This window comes from Magnolia sinica, chromosome 5, assembly GCF_029962835.1.
Source record: "Magnolia sinica isolate HGM2019 chromosome 5, MsV1, whole genome shotgun sequence".
Lineage (NCBI taxonomy): Eukaryota > Viridiplantae > Streptophyta > Magnoliopsida > Magnoliales > Magnoliaceae > Magnolia > Magnolia sinica.
The window spans coordinates 13,338,561-13,352,677 of record NC_080577.1 but is presented as its reverse complement, the minus strand read 5'-3'; the positions used below and the strand labels follow the sequence as shown (position 1 = coordinate 13,352,677).

Below are 14,117 nucleotides of genomic sequence, written 5' to 3'. Positions count from 1 at the left end.
TTAGGGGGGATCCATTGTAGAATATTTTAATAGATAACCATTCGTTTCTTTCTTCTGACCATAAGGATTCAAAATGAGAAAATGAAAAACTCTCTGAGATGCTTATGAAAAAGAAAATTGTGGAATCCGATGGTGATTCCTTTGTTAGGTGGACAATGTTATTTTTCATGAAAATATTAGAAGGTCAATGATAAAATAATAAGCATTGTCTGCACTAGTACGGATGAATGTATATCCCAATGCCAAGTTCGGCACGGTTCTCACTGGTACTTTCGAGAACTCATCACAAGTGATTTTAGCTCAAAATTTGAACAATTCCGGTGATGCATCACTCCATTGAAACCTTTAAGGTCCAACTTTTACTTTGATCCAAAACTTTGGTAAGCCATGGTAAAAGAAAATAGTTTCTTCCTTGCTTTACATCTCACCTAGTTATGGCCCACCAAAGTTTTAGATCAGGATGAAACTTGGTCTTTGGGGATTTCATGGGGTTCCGCATCAAATGGACCATTCTAATTTTGGGCCCATGACTAGTGTAATGATTCACAGGTGAGCATGCCTCTATACACACACGCACACACACACACACATACTAAAATATGATTTTACCCCCTCTTTTGGATAAAGCTGAAAAAGGTTGATAGTTTTTAAAAACGGTGCAAATGGAGAATTTTAATTCTTTTCCACAATAGTGGGTTATATGCAAGCGGGGTTCACCCAAGATGATGAGGCCATTGATGTGGGGCTAACATTGATGTTTATATTCTAAATTCATGCCATCCATTTGTTTTGCCGGATCATTTTAATGCATGAGCCAAAAACAAAGCAAGTATATATCACAGGTAGACCATAATATAGGAAAAGCTGGGGATTGAATGCCTCACCATTAAAAACTTCCTAAGGCTGGCGGTAATGTTTTCTTAATGTCTATTTGCTATCCAACCATTCAATAAGATCACACACATCTAAGATGAAAGTCAAAAATCAAATGCTAGCTTAATTCAAAACTTTTGTGGCCCACAGGAAACTTTTGATTGTCAATAATCACTGTTTCTTATAGCATGGCCCACGTGAGATTTTAGATGTGTTTTATTAATGGGCTCATGCCTTAAAATGATACGGCAAACAGAGATGACCAGCTTGGATATAGAATACATGCTTTAATGTGAGCCTCACAGTAAGGGCCACATCGTCTTGAGTTAGGCCAGACCCACCTAATCGGCTCCCCTTTTCCACATTGTGCCCTTAGCAATGGGTTGGCAAATAAACATGACGGTGGGCCTTAGGAAATTTTCAATGGTGGCCATTCAATCACCAATGTTTCCTTATGGTGTGGTCCACTTGAGATTTCAATCTACTTCATTTTTGGGGCTTATGAAATAAAATGAGCCGTCAAAATGGATGGATGGCATGGATATACAATACATACATCAAAGTGGGCCCCATAGTCAGGGCCACATAGTATTGGGTGAGGTCAGGACTCAGGACCACCCGTAATCTGCTCCCCCGTGGCTAGAGCTAGGCAACTGACGGCTCGCCTTGACTAACTTAACTCGTCCAACTCGTTCAGAGCCAATTCGACCCGAACTGAATAGGTGAGTCAATCTGAACTAAGTAGGCTTTGCCCAATTCGAACTCGAACTGAGTTGAGTCCGAGTTACGTAGTAACTCAAATTGACTCGACCCTAAACTTGATCTGCTCGACATGACTCGAATCTGGGTATATATATAATAAAAAATTCTAATTTCTAAGTGTATCTAACCCTACACGTCATACTTAATCCCGACCTTGACCCGATCCCAAACTCTCTCTCTCACTCCCTCATCCTCCTCTTTCAAGCCCGACAACCACTTACCACCATCACCAACCTCCTCCACCCTTTCTCTCTCCTCTCCTCTCCCTCCCTCCTCTTTTGAGCCCGACAACAACCCACCTCTCTCTCTCTCTCTATCCGACTCAGTGCCAACTCGATCCGACTCGATACTTTTGACTGGGTCAGACTAGATTCGAATTAGTCTAGGTCAGACCCGAACTTGAATAAGGTCAGGCATGCTGGATTCAGTATTGAGTCGGGTTGAGTTCGGGTCAGGCATACTGGACTCAGTACCAAGTCAAGTTGCGTTCGGGTTAGGCATACTGGACATGGTACCGAGTCGGGTTGAGTTCGGGTCAAGTGTAGGGCCGGGCTCAGGCCTGAAAATTAGATTTTTGAAAAGGGTGAGTCCGACAGCCTGGCCCGAAACCATTTTAAATTCCAGGCCGAGAACTTTCTGAGGCCTGGCTCATTGATAGCCCTCGTGGGTGATTAGTTCTCGTACACATCGCTTGATCAGAGCGCAAGTGGGACCTTTAATTAGGTGATACGAGCCTTTGTTATACTGGGCCTCATGATGAATGGCCATGCACAAAACGTCTCCCAAATTGAAGCTTGTGGTGGGTCCTTAAAAAGAGGACACGCAGGACAGGCCAAAACCAATACGATTGAAGAGGAGATACCTGGCTCACCGGCGGTGCATGAAGAGACATGTGCATGCTGAGCCAATTTACGCATGTATCTCAATCCAAACCGTCAAATCCACAGATTATTTTGTCCCACAAGATCAATGGTCAAAATGGGATAAGCTCAATGGTCCAAATTCTACAAATGAACGTAAATCAATTGAAGAATCGGATCCAGCCAATCTGACGTTGGCAATGTGCCCTATCTGCAGTGGGGCACACCATTTGGATTGATTAGATTGATGTAGGCATGTGCCACGTGGAAGCAGCTGTGTGAATGGTATGGTCCACGTGCTCCATGCCTTTTCTAAAGATGAACCCTCCCAATAAAAAACCCACTTTGTATCAGGAAATAATTCATCTAAGGCTCGCGAAACTCCTTCGGTGGAAGCTGGTGGTGGGTCACCACGCACCAGCATCTCCGTCGTACCTGTACAGATTTCCAGGACAATCTGAACCGTTCACCTCGTGTCCACCACGTATACAGGACATGGCCCACAAAATCACGGTAATCTGATGCTCCCATCTATCCAATTGATGCAACTTTTGATCTATCAAGCCTTCATTTGGCAGCCCACCAGATCAACGGTCATGATCAATGGGAGGAGTGGATAATGTGTCCAGAGGAGTTGGTGGAGATCTCTGAAGAGGCTTGCGAACCTCTCCACCGATCAAAACACAAAACATCGGCGAACAGAAGTAGTTTTACCACGAGCTCTGAAACATCTGGTTCGGTCACAATCCATGAGTCCATGACTGGTTCGGACATCGTACCTGGTCTGTACAATCTCGATATGTTCTCTCCACTGCACCCGTGAGTAGAATAATTCGGACCATTCATGAGGTGGGCCCAGCAGTAGATGGACCACAGCCAAAATTGAAACCTTCAGAAAGATCCTCACCGTCCATACCTAACATAATTGACCGACGCCTGTATTGTAAACCGTGCAAATCACAGTCCCATCAGACTACGGCTCCCCTGGCATGCTGAAATAGGTACCTACTTGCCACCCACCGGGTCCCATCACCTTTTCTGCCGGTTCTGTCAATTGTCATCCACCAATGTTTTTCACATGTATGGACTCCGATTGATACACTGAATGGCAGGAAGCGGATTGGCTGGTGTACCACACAGTACCGATCTGGCTGTTGTGCTAACGTCACCAGTTTTTGTAGGTATCACCGTTAGGTATATGTTATATCACAACCGTCCTTTCATTTGGAGAACTCGTCATAAGGCTTGAACCGAAAAATAAGACATACATAGAAATCAAGTGGGCCACACTGAAAAAAATGTGGAGGATTGAACGTCTACCATTTAAACCATTTCAAGGTATTAAAAGTTTTGGATCAATATGATATTTATTTTTTACTATTCATCCAGGTCTGTGTGACCTTATGAACAGATTGGATGTAAAATAAACGCTATGGTGGGCCTTATTCATGTTTTAACGGTGACAATCATTGTCCCACTGCTATCTCTGGTGTGGTCCACTTAAGCTTTGGATATAAATTATTTGTTGTATCAGGCTCTAAAATGATCTCAAAAAAAAATGAACGGTGTTGATATAATAAATACATCATTTTGGGGCCGTGTAACTTAGATCTCGTTTGAATCATCCGTACAACTCGGAGCTCAGTCTTCGCACGACACGTACCACATCAGCCAGCCAATCCGCTTCCCGAATGCCACTGACCTGCGGAAACGGATTGGCTACTCCCCCAGCCACCAGCTCCGTGGCTGATGGTCGGTGCTCCGTGGGCCCACCATGATGTATGTGTTTCATCCATGCTGTCCATCTATTTTTATAGATAATTTTATGATATTACACAAATAATCAGTATATCCCAATCTCAAGTTGACCACATTACAGGAAACCGTGTTGAATGAACGTGGACCATTAAAAACTTTTTGGGCCGTAAAAGTATTGGATCAAGATGATCTTTGTTTTTCCCTTCATCTGGTTCTTTATGACCTAATCAACATATTGAATGTCAGATAGACACTACAGTGGGCCTTAGGAGGATTTAAATGATGGATATCCAATCACTATTTTTTTCCTGTGGTGTAGTCCGCATAATATTTATATCTCTTATTTTAAGGATAAAGAACTAATATGATCTTTAAAAATGTATGAACGGAATGGATGAAACACATAAATCATGTTCGGGCCCATAGAGCACCGATCATCAGCCACGGGGATGGTGTCAGGGGGAGTAGCCAATCCGTTTCCCTGTCCGGCCGCGCGCGGATTATGTACTACCACCGCCTGTTCGGAGCTCGGCACAGGCGGAGGCTCCTATGGCCACTGAGGGGCCACCATGATTTATGAGCCTTATCCAAACCGTCCATTAATTTTTTTATATTATTTTAGAATACCATGCCAAAAATAAAGAATATCGAAATCTCAAAAGTACAACACGGTGGTAATTAAAATTCCTACCGTTGAAAAATTATTAGGGACTACAGAAGTTTTAGATCAAGATTAATATTTGTTTTTTCACTTCATCCAGGTGTATATGACCATATCAAGGGGTTTTATGGAAAATAAACGACACAGTGGGCCCTAGGAAGGTTTCAACGGTGGCTGTCCTTAGTACTGTTGCTTCCCATAGTGTGGTGCACTTGAACCTTGGATCTGACTTATTTTTGGTCTAATGCTCTATTATTATATTGAAATATGGATGGACGGTGTGGATAAGATTAATACATCACTGTGGTCCGTCAGTGGCCCTCAGAGCCTCCGCCTGTCCCGAGCTTCGAACAGGTAGTACCTAATCCACCGCGCCCTGTCCTGCCCGACGAAGCTGGAAGCGGATTGCGTATTGAGTAACTCACCACGGTCAGCGTACTGAGTAAACTCTGTGGGGTCCACCGGGATTTATATATTTTATCCACTCCTTACATCCATTTTATCAGATAATTTTAGGTTTAATCCCAAAAAATGAAGCATATCAAAATATCAAATGAACCACACCGCGAGAAAGAGAACGAATTGAAAGTCTACCATTGAAAAATTCTTGGGGGCCACTGAAGTTTTGGATCAAGCTTATATTTTTATTTTCCCTTCATCCATGTAGGTATGATCTTATGAACAGATTAGATGACAAATAAACATCACTATGGGGCCTAGCAGGGTTTCAACAGTGGAAATCATTACTCCTGTATTTTGTGGTATGATAGAGTTGAGCCTTTTATATACTTGAATTTCGGGCTCAATCACTTAAAGGAGGTGGAAAAACGAATGGACGGCATGGATAGATAACATACATTCACGGTGGGCCCAACTGAGTTTACTCCGTACGATAAGAGTGTAATGAGTTAGCGTACTGAGTAACTCGGCACGCATTTTGACCAGGTTTCCCTTTCCAACTCTAACGTTGGCCAGATTTGCTTGGCCGGCAAAACCGTCATAGATGATGATCCTACGACGTCAGGGCCTTAGGAGGTCGACCCAGGGAGGGCACCACCCAAACTACGTCTCCTTTCGCTGAATTAGGAATAACCGTACGTCCAACACTGTATCTCACATGGTACGTGGACAAATAACATTGGGAGTGGATTAGGTGAGACCCCGGATCCACCGAGGTGGGTGACACCCGCTGTGATTTATTTAACTACATCCACACGCTTTCCGTCCGCTTTAAAAGCTTATTTTAGGGCATGATATAAAAAAATTAAACAGTTACAAGAAACATTAAAAAATTATCATGACCCACAAAAGTTTTGGATCAAGCTCATATTTGTATAGTCTCTTCAACCAGATCTTTGTGAACTTATCAACATGTCATCAAGTTTTTAACGGTGAAGATTCAATCACTACTATTTTCCCAGGGTATGCTACACATAAGATTTGGATCTATTTCAGTTTTAGAATCAGGCCTTAAAATGAGCATTTAAAATGGTTGGGTATGGATTTAAACACATATATCACTATGAGCCCCACAATAAACCTTGGTGATCTAGTTCTACCTAATTCCCTCCCAACAATCTTAACTTGATGCGGATTGGCTACAATCTCCACTTTGCATTGAGCTCCTTTTACCCTTACATGGTGGGATTTAGTTAGGTGATAGGGTAATCAAGGCTAAACAAAACATGTTTGAAAGTTGTTTTTATTTTAATAACTTACCATCTAATCAAATTCTATCATGTCAAAGGAGAGTGGAGCTTGATTTAGGCTATGACGGTACCAAACCTGCACTCATCCCAGCTATATTAGTTTTCTTTTGTTGGATCCTTTCATTTTGTCTATCATATGTGGCCCAGACTCTGCCGGTGAGCTAGAAAGCCACATGTGGCCTATTATGATGTAAGGATGACATCCACTCTGTTCATTATTTGTGCTAGGTCATGTTAAAAAGTGAGATAAAAAATGAGCTGATCCGAAACTCAAGTGGGCAACATTATAGGAAACTTAAAGATAGGACACCCATTATTAAAATCTCCCACTACAAGAAATTTCACTTTTACCTACGAAACATTTCGTAGGTAAATGATATTATTTCGTAGGCAAACTGTTTTACCTACGAAATATTTCGTCAGTAAATTCGTTGGTAAAAAGCCGTGGCTAAAGACTTTTACCGACGAAAAAATGTCATCGTCGGTAATGGTAAGACTTTTACCAACGAAATTAAAAACTTTGTTGAGACTTTTACCTACGAACGTTTTCGTAGCTAAAAACTTTGTTAAAACTTTTACCTACGAATATTTTTCGTTGTAAAAAACTTTGTTAAAACTTTTACCTACGAATTGTTTCGTAGGTACAAACGGTGTTTAGAATTTTACCTACGAACATTTTCGTAGCTACAAACTTTATTAAAACGCTTACCTACGACATGTTTCGTAGGTATAAACTGTATTAAGATCTTTACCTACGAATGTTTCCATAGCTATAAACTTTTTTAAAACTTTTATTCGTAGGTACAAATGGTGTTAAGACTTTTACCTATGAACGTTTTTGTAGCTACAAACTTTGTTAAAGCTTTTATCTACGACATGTTTCGTAGGTATAAACTGTGTTAAAACGTTTACCTACGAACGTTTTCGTAGCTAATAACTGTGTTAATACTTTTCCCTACAAATGGAAAATATAAATTAAACAGCTTTTTTCTGAAAAGAAACAGAGATCCCACATGAGGAAAAAGAAAAAGAAAGCAAATCCAACGCCAAAAAGAATTAGAGAAAAAGAAAAAGAAACCTGCACATATATGGTGTTTGGATGAGCAGTAGCTTTGAGAAGATAATCAGTACCCCAACGAATAGCTTCCTACAACGAATATCATCATACAAAAAAGTTATGCAGCAAAATTGAAGAACTAAAAATATAGAAAAAGACAAGGATGAGATGTCATAAAAAAGAGAGAGAGACAATACTTCAAGAGTACATGCTCATCTTCTCAATTATAAACTCTGAAAAACTAAGCAAAATCTGCATTATCTAAAAACCAAATAAACATCCAACAATTCATGGGCTGAAGTAAATGCTTCCCCATACTTTTACCTACGAAATTAAAAACAAATGGAAAATACAAATTAAACAGCTTTTTTCTGAAAAGAAACAGAGATCCCACATGAGGAAAAAGAAAAAGAAAGCAAATCCAACGCCAAAAAGAATTAGAGAAAAAGAAAAAGAAACCTGCATATATATGGTGTTTGGATGAGCAGTAGCTTTGAGAAGATAATCAGTACCCCAACGAATAGCTTCCTACAACGAATATCATCATACAGAAAAGTTATGCAGCAAAATTGAAGAACTAAAAATATAGAAAAAGACAAGGATGAGATGTCATAAAAAAGAGAGAGAGACAATACTTCAAGAGCACATGCTCATCTTCTCAATTATAAACTCTGAAAAACTAAGCAAAATCTACATTATCTAAAAACCAAATAAACATCCAACAATTCATGGGCTGAAGTAAATGCTTCCCCATACTTTTGTTCAAATATTAATCTTTCCCACTCTTTCTTTAGATCCATAGGTGCCTCAAACCTATTGGACAGTCATGGCCTGAACAAAATCAGCAATACATAGCCTCCAAAACAGATGGTATTCAATTATCAACTTTCTTTCAGAAAGTTTTAAATCTCAAGTTTGTAACACTGGAGTAAAATGCGAAATATGGCATGGACATTTCAAACATGAGAATTATCTTCAAATTACCCCACATTATGATCCCAACCATTGAATGAGTGGGCCTTTCTAAAACTTGCTGTCCAACTATTTTTGGGCACTCAGAAACATCCAACCAGTAAGATATTACAATGTGTGACCCATAGATTGGTAGATTTGGAAAAGCCAAACAAATGCACCAAATGGACAGAAAAGATAGCTTATGTGTTCAATGTCTTGTGCATCTATTTTTATTTCATGTTGGGAAAACACTACTTTTGCAATTGGTGCAATATTTGAATGGAAAGTTCTGCTCTCGCACCTTATGTTATATTGGTACATGCGGCTGTATGTTGTTGCAGAAGGCTCTACCCATGTGTGGGCTTAGCAAACTTCACCTAGAAAATATGCCCAGGTCCAAGAATCAGGTTGGTGTCAAACTAGGTGAGCTAAATGTATGCTAAAGAAATGGTAGGGAAGGCGGGATTGTGACCTGCACCTGCACCTGTTGGGCAGTTTTGATCATGGACCCATGTAAACTCCCCGGTGAAGCATTGTGAACCTCCTTCCGAGCCTACACTCTAAACAACTGTTTCATTTTGAATGAGCATATTACATCCAAACATAGATAAAGTATCAATACATCTCAAGCATTACAGAAACAACTCATTGTATTGAAGTACTGAACATTAGTAGCAAAACCAAACCACAAAAGAAAAAAAAAAAAAAAAACAGAGAAGTAAGGTGCATCTCAAACACAGGGCAAGATTGATTTCAGGGAAACTAAATGATGCTTGATCAAGAGAGTGCTTTGATTTGATAAAAGAATGTATCAGATGGAACCACCATTTGGTAGCCCATGAGGGGCCCCATTATCAAATCAATCTAAGATCACCCTTATCAGATTGATCCTAACACCTTCCATCTGTTTTTCCATCTGTTTTTCCATCAGATTTTAAATTTTAAACGCAACTGATGGTTCTAATTTAACAGGGACTGAGTTGGATGGTTAGGATGGCGTGATAAGGGGAGATTATGGGAGTGTCTCCCATCCACAATGGGGCCCATCATATAGCTGACTTGGGCTCAGTTTGCTTGGAAAAGCTCGATTGACCATTATATAGTTTACTTGATGATTTCAACAGTCATTTATTTAGTTATTCAAGAAAGCATAAGCAGCATGCATGACTAAAATTAACGTTTACTTGTTTATGTGAACTAAAATCATTATTCCCACAGTTTCCTGTGGTATGGTCCACTTGAGATTTTTACAAGCTTCAATTTTGGGCTCAACGCCTAAAATTAGATGGAAAAACAGATGAAAGGTGTGGATAAATCACATATATAAATTCACAGTGGGCCAACTGAATTTTCTCAGAATGACCATCCCATTTCATGGCCGAGTGGTGCATGGCGGAAAGGGTGAAAGATCCGTTAACGGATCTGACGGAGTAGCATTTATACCAAGGAACATGCGGTTTGCATCTAACCAATGGCGATTTGCCACATCACTTCAGTAGCGTTTTTTCTACTGAAGCGTTCAGTATCCAATCCGCTCCCATTTATTTGTACTACAAAAGGTCCAATCAATGATCTCGATCGTCCTTCATGTGTATCTCACCTCTGATTGTTGAGTCTCTTAAAAGTCACTATGATCTAATGATCCTAACCATCCAATCAATCTAAAGAAAAAAAATGGATGGCCCAAACTAATATAATAAAGTACATTGAATGGTCAAATAATGTTTATGAACCGATCATCATCTGTGACCTACTTTCGATTGTTGATCCCTCCCAATAATCAGTTGATGAGGTCAACTTTGACGATGGGAAAACACAAGTATCAGCTTCATCCAAAACGTTTGTGACCATAAGAAGTTTTTAATGGTTAATCACCACTGTTTCCTATGATGTGGGCCAACTGAAAGTTGGATCTAGTTCAAGATGTACATATTAGTCATTTTGATAATGTTAAAAAATTAGTCATTTTGATGTAAAGTTGGTTTGCTTTCTTTGCATATCTTTCGGGCTTTGAGGAAGAGAACGAGAGGAGCTTAGATGAAGGGTTAGGATTTTTACCTTTCGAGCTTTGAGGAAGAGAACGAGAGGAGTTTGAGTTGGAGCCCCGATCACGAGTCCACGTCAAAAATTGGGTTCCCGATCACTGAGAGGAGAGAGAGAGGATGCGAGAGAGACTGAGGGAGGGAGAGGATGCGTGAGAGAGAGAGGGCCGAGAGAGACAGAGAAAGATAGAGGATGCGCGAGAAAGGACCGAGAGAGAGAGAGAGAGAGAGAGAGAGAGAGAGAGAGAGAGAGAGAGAGAGAGAGAGAGATAACCGAGGAGTCGCTGACGAAGACGAACGGACGCGGATTTCCCAAGGAAGACAATTTTGCACAAAATTCTGTGTGGGTCCTACTTAGTTGTTTGTGTGAAATCTAACCTCTCTATCCATTTTTTAAGCTCATTTTATGACGTGGGACCAAAATCTAGGAGGATCAAAAACTCAAGTGGGCCACACGAGAGGAAACAGTGGATATTTAGTGACCACCGTTGAAATATTTATATGTCTATAAAAGTTTTTGAAAATATATATTTTTTGGTTTTTTCACTTTATCTGAGTGAAAATGACCTTATAAACGGTTTAGATGCTGTAAACGGTTTATATGGCATATATACAGCAAGGTAGAGCCTAGGAAGGTTTCAACGGTAGGCATTCCATTCCCCACTGTTTCATCTCCTATGGCCCACATGAGTTTTGGATCCTACTCATTTTTGGTAGAATAGCTTAAAATGAGGTCAGAAAACAGATGGACGGCTTTGATTTCTCACAAACATCGCAACGGGCCCCACCTAAAATCCTTGCGCCGGAAGTCGTGCGAAAGGCTTCCGCTGGAAATCCGCCCGAGGCGGATTGGTTTGCTGGTGGTCGGTACTCTGTGGGACCCACCATGATGTATGTGTTTCATCCATTCCGTTCATCCATTTTTACAGATCATTTTAGGGCTTTATATAAAAAAGTATAGAGATACAAATCTTAGGTGGACCACACCACAGGAAAAAAACAATGATTGGATATCTATCATTAAAATCCTCCTAAGGCCCAGTGTACTGTTTATTTGACATCCAATATGTTGATTAGGTCGTACAGACCCAAATGAAGGGAAACAATAAAAATCGGCCTGATCCAAAACTTTTATGGCCCACAAAACATTTCTAATGTTCAACGTTCATTCAACACTGTTTCCTGTAACGTGGTCCGTTTGAGATTGAGATATACCTCATTTTTTCTTTCATGCCATAAAATGATCTATAAAAATAGATGGACAGAATGGATGAAATACATAAATCATGGTGGGGCCCACAAACGACCGACAACCAGCCAATTGCTGGTGGCAGGGGGAGTAGCCAATCCGTTTCCGCCGCTGACAGAGGGCGTCCCTATGTCAGTGACGTCACCAAGTTTTGTGGGCCCCACTATGATATATTTGTTATATCCACACCGTCCATCCATTTTGAGATATCATTTTAAGTCATGATCCAAAGAATGAGGCAGATAAAAATCTGTAGTGGACCCCACCATAGAAAACAGCGGGGATAGTGATTTCCACTGTTGAAACTATCTTAAGGCCCACCATAATGTTTATTTGAAATCCAACCTATTCAAAAGTTTAAAAATACATGAAATATGAGAAAACACAAATATCATCTTCATATAAAACTTTTATTGCCTTTAGAAGTTTTTAATGGTGGGCGTCACTGTCCCACTGTTTTCTGTGTGCTGGGGTCCACTAGAGCTTTAGATTTAACTTGTTCTTTAGATATTGCCCTAAAATGATCTCTACAAATGGATGGAAGGTGTGGATTAAACACATACATCATGGTGGGGCCCACATAGCACCAACCACTAGCCACTGGCTAGTGTCAGGAGAAGTAGCCAATATGTTCCCCTTATTTGTAGTGCGGTCCATTTAATCTTTGGATATGATTTATTTTTTGGATAATTCTCTAAAATGATCTCGAAAAATGGATGAACAGTGTGGGTTGATCCCAAATTTTCGGTAAATCCAAAACTCAAGTAGACCATGCCACACGAAACAATGTGAAATAATGATTTCCACCATCAATACCTTCCTTGGGCCCACAATAATGTTTATTTGTCATCCAACCTGTTCATAATATCAAAAAGATATGAATGAAGAGAAAACACAAACATCGGCTTGATCCAAAACTTCTATGGCCTCCAAGAATTTTTCAATGGTAGAGGTTCAATCACACTATTTCTTGTGGTGTGGTCCACTTGAGCTTTGGATATGATTCCTTTTTGTTCTTTAGATCCTAAATCATCTGTTAACATGGATGAACAGAGTGGATAAAATAAATAATTAATGGTAGACCCCACAAAGTTAACTCAGGGTAATTAGTAAATCACCTAAATAGAGTGGAGAGGGGTTTCCTTTCATAATCATATATTGGGTTAACCTAAATGTGATTCAGATATCCAACCCACTCATTATGTGTGTCCCACTTGGATGAGGGGTCAGACCAAGTTTCAGCCGCATCCAAAACTCACATGGGCCCCACCAAGTTCTTTTATATTTTTTAGGATGTCTTCACGTGGTTTTAGATGGCATAGCCCACCTGAGTTTCGTATACGGATGATTTTTTACATATCTCATAACCTGAAGGGGACACATTAAATTCATGGTGTTGATGTTCGACACACATTATGATGGGGCCCACAAAACTTACATCAACACTTAGGTTCTCATGAGGTCAATAAAGTTGGTCACAATTTTGACCAAAATATTTGCCCCATTTTACCTGTCTGGTCTATTCACTCTATTTTTCTGATCAATACTCAATTTCACTAGTTATTCGTCCCGATCAGGTTACATATGAAAAAGATATTGAGCATACAAGATTGATCAACAATTTTAATGAAATTTGATTTAAACATTTGAAGTTATTTACTCTTCAATCTAGACTGATTAGATTTTCCAAAAATGGTTGAAGGTACAATTAGTGGATGTGCCTAATAATTTAGTAATTTTTTTTTCACACATAAATTTTAATTTCCATTTAAAAATAACATTCTTTTATAAAATGTATATTTTTGAAAACATTTTAACAAAATAACATTTTTATTATAAATTATTTAAAAAAAAAATAATACAAATTCTGAATTTTTATTTTCAAAATTTCAAAATATTTTCTCAATAATTTCAAAATGCCAATTTTCTTTTCTTCAAAAGCATCATTTTATTTTCAAAATTTTTCTCAAACATTGTTAAAATTTTAAACTTCTCAATATTCTTTTTCATATGATATTACAAATCATTTAAATATTACTTTTTAATTATAAAAAACAAAAAAAAAATTCCACTCATATGATATAAAAACTATATATATGAGTAATCCTCACACACAACTAGTTAGACAAATCAAATTGGTCCAACTAGCTGTGTATTTAATAGCAAAAAATTACTTTCTATCCCAAGTAATA

General features: G+C 39.3%; 1 long non-coding RNA gene across 1 annotated transcript; it reads right to left on the bottom strand.

Annotated features, from left to right (window-relative positions):
- Positions 1 to 8,117: 8,117 nt before the first annotated feature.
- On the bottom strand, positions 8,118 to 9,079 carry LOC131247224 (uncharacterized). Its single transcript, XR_009171574.1, has 3 exons — positions 8,936 to 9,079; positions 8,316 to 8,493; positions 8,118 to 8,208 (listed from the first exon to the last, which is right to left on the bottom strand). It is a non-coding gene; the product is annotated as an uncharacterized LOC131247224 (long non-coding RNA).
- Positions 9,080 to 14,117: the final 5,038 nt, after the last annotated feature.